Raw genomic sequence first — 3,491 nt, forward strand, 5'->3', positions numbered from 1 at the left:
AATTAATGCAACCTTTGACAGATTCACTAAAAGGAAAACCAAAAGAATTCAAACTGTCTTCTGACGCTGTCGAAGCTATTAAACAGCTTAAAGATAAATTAGCTCAAGCAACTACGTTGATGTATCCGAATTCTCTTTCCCCACTTGCTTTGATGGTGGATGCTTCAGATAAAGCAGTAGGCGGTACCCTTAACCAACTGGTTAAAAACGCCTGGAAACCAGTTGCTTTCTTCTCAAAAAGACTCGCTCCAGCAGAGACAAGGTATTCTACCTTCGGGCGAGAACTTCTTGCAATCTACCTAACCATTAAACACTTCCGACACATGTTAGAAGGCAGGGAATTTATAGTCTTTACGGATCACAAACCACCAACGAATGCACGAAAAGCGAGAGCTGATAAATACTCACCTCGAGAAGTCCGACACCTTGACTATATATCACAGTTCACAAGCGATATCCGACATGTCAAAGGTCAGGACAATCAGGCGGCAGATGCTTTATCTAGGCTAGAAATAAACGTGCTACAGCAGTCTACAGTAAACTTCGAGACGTTGAGAAACGAACAAGAGCAGGATCTAGAATTACAAAACCTGCTTAAAACAAACAATTCAAGTTTTAATTTAAAACAGTTCCCATCACCTGTCGATGGTATTCTAATCTACTGTGACACGACCAAGGCAATGCCGCGACCTTTCGTTCCCAAAAGTATGCGAAAGTTGATATATAATAACTTTCATTCTTTGTCTCATCCTGGCGCAAAAGCTTCAACAAAACTAATCAATGCCAGATATATATGGCCGAATTTACAGAAGGATGTACACAAATGGGTTAGAGAGTGTTCAGCATGTCAACAATCAAAGATAAATCGTCACACAAATTCACCCATAGGTGTTTTCTCGCAACCAGATGCACGTTTTGCCCATGTGCATATCGACTTGGTAGGTCTTTTACCGCGTTCAAACGGTTTTAATTATCTTTTTACATGCATAGATCGATTTACCAGATTCCCTATAGCCATCCCGATAGCGGACATCACAGCGGAAACAGTAGCCAAAGTTTTCATGCAGAACTGGGTAACCATTTTTGGTACACCCATAACAATAACGACGGATAGAGGAGCGCAATTCGAATCCGAACTATTTAATAACTTGGCTAAACTTCTAGGCTCCAATAGGATACGCTGCACTGCATATCATCCTCAGGCTAATGGGATGATAGAACGTTTTCACCGTCAGCTAAAAACCGCCCTTATATCTCACTCAAACCCCAATCAGTGGACAGAATTCCTACCGTTAGTTATATTGGGAATACGAACATCTGTCAAAACTGACGCACAGTGTTCAGCTGCGGAACTGGTTTTCGGAACAACTCTGAGACTACCAGGTGAATTTATTGACCCTAATACTAACAGTCAAAAACTTAATTTAGAAAATTATGTAGATCAACTACGGGACCACATGTCTAAACTTAAGTCGATTAATACTCGTGAACAATCGCGCGCCGTATATATACCTAAAGACCTAAGCAATTGCACGCACGTCTGGATAAGATGTGACAAAATAAAAGCACCACTCAGTCCTCCATTTGAAGGTCCTTTCAAAGTCGTCTCAAGAAAATCTAAATATTTCGTGATAGAAAAACATGGAAACATCGACACAGTAAGTATTGATAGGCTAAAGCCGGCTTATCTAGATCATGAACCACCATACGCGTTGTTAGATCGTTTAACTGACAAATCCATTACGGAATCGAAATGTAAAGATGATAAATCTTTACAAATGACTAAAACGGTTCGCTGGGCACATCCGATTAGTCAGTCAAGGATGTTGACAGTTTCGACTGCAGGATAAAATCTAACCACGTAGCTAATCAGACCCTGCATCTACTTAAAAATAATTTTTTTCCTCATTCCGCCTCACATACAACTCCCCAGAACTTTTACCTTTGATATATAAGTGTTATGTTAAATATTTTTTTTAAATACTGGACACATAAGCTAGGTATTCCGAAACGATGGCTGAGGATTTTATTCAAACTCGTACAACTTACACTGGCAAATACAACGAATTCAAAAAGCAACCCAGGCGAGTTTTATAATTTCTTTTTCTGGTTAATTAACTATACTGGCTATACATATATACCATATGAACTAATTCTAAAAGTTTTCGGTCGAAGATATGTTTAGTAGCTTGATACAATTACTATGGTCAAGTACTTATTAAAGTTCTCATCATTTTTTTTTAAATTTCTGACATTTAAGAATCAATAACCGTGAAGATATGGTACAGTACGTTACTGTAAGGTTACTATCTTAGCCGCGTTGATTCCACATACCTAATTTTAAACACAACGTATAAAAGAACTGTTAAGTAATCATAACATTGAACTGACGATATGACTATCGTGGCTATGTTAACGTTAAACCAATTATTATTAGTGGCCCATACAAAACCCTGGAACTTAACACTAGCGTTATAAAAAAGACATGTTATGTCAATAGCTTATATATATACTTTTTTTCTCGGTTTAATAATAACGTAAAAAGAGTATTTGACACAACTGTACTTGATCCGCATACTCAACACAATTTTTTTTGCTTCTTAACCGTATATTCGTTTCCGTTTTGTGGATTACTCTGATGCACCCTTGGTTACGCACCTAGTTGTAAAAGGCGGTCATCACTGGCCCAAGGTCATGCACTTGATCGATTTTGTTAAAGAGTCCAACTCCTAGCAAGTTCACCCTTTTAAATATATGCATTACAAAAGAGTTTTTTTTGTTGTTTTCATGGTTCTTCGTGCACAAGATATCTACACTATGTCTATTTCCTTCCAGAATACTAATCCGTTCTGGAGGCCAAGCACCTACATGAACCGAACAATTATCAATTGCATTTATGTATTTCCATTTTGTATCTTATTATTTTATGCAGGCAGTCGAGCAGTTCTTCAGGTTTGCTTGATTTTCACCATTATCTTTGAAGTAGACTCTTATTTACTTTTTACTTGAGGGCGACTCAAGAGGCAGGTGGGTAAACACCTGATAGCCGGTCTGAGCATGGGAAAATCGTACCTCACCAACATGGTGTTGGGTAGCCCGCTCGCGGCACTTCCTCAGATATTCTTATTCCACATTCTCACACTTTCTCTTGAAAGCACGCAGCAAACCGTCAGCGATAGTTGTAGAAAAGATCACATGCTACAAAATAAGATGACAAGCTAGTAAACGAAGAGACATCCATGGACTATCGTTGAAAGCGTTAGTCGTAACTGATTGTAAGTCAAATAGTGAGCGAGTTGATAAATTCGCCTTGGGATGAGAAATAGAACTAAGGTGTTTTCGATAGATAGGTTAATCGAACCGACGTTCCTACGGAAGTCGATTCTAGGGGGAAGCTAATGTAACAGCTCAGGTTGGTTGGTTAAGAGTTGACTCCAAACAACCAAGCATATGCTAAAACAGTATTGTTCAAGTATTCATTCACTTCCTTA

This window comes from Schistosoma mansoni, assembly GCF_000237925.1.
Source record: "Schistosoma mansoni, WGS project CABG00000000 data, supercontig 0149, strain Puerto Rico, whole genome shotgun sequence".
Taxonomy (NCBI): Eukaryota; Metazoa; Platyhelminthes; class Trematoda; order Strigeidida; family Schistosomatidae; genus Schistosoma; species Schistosoma mansoni.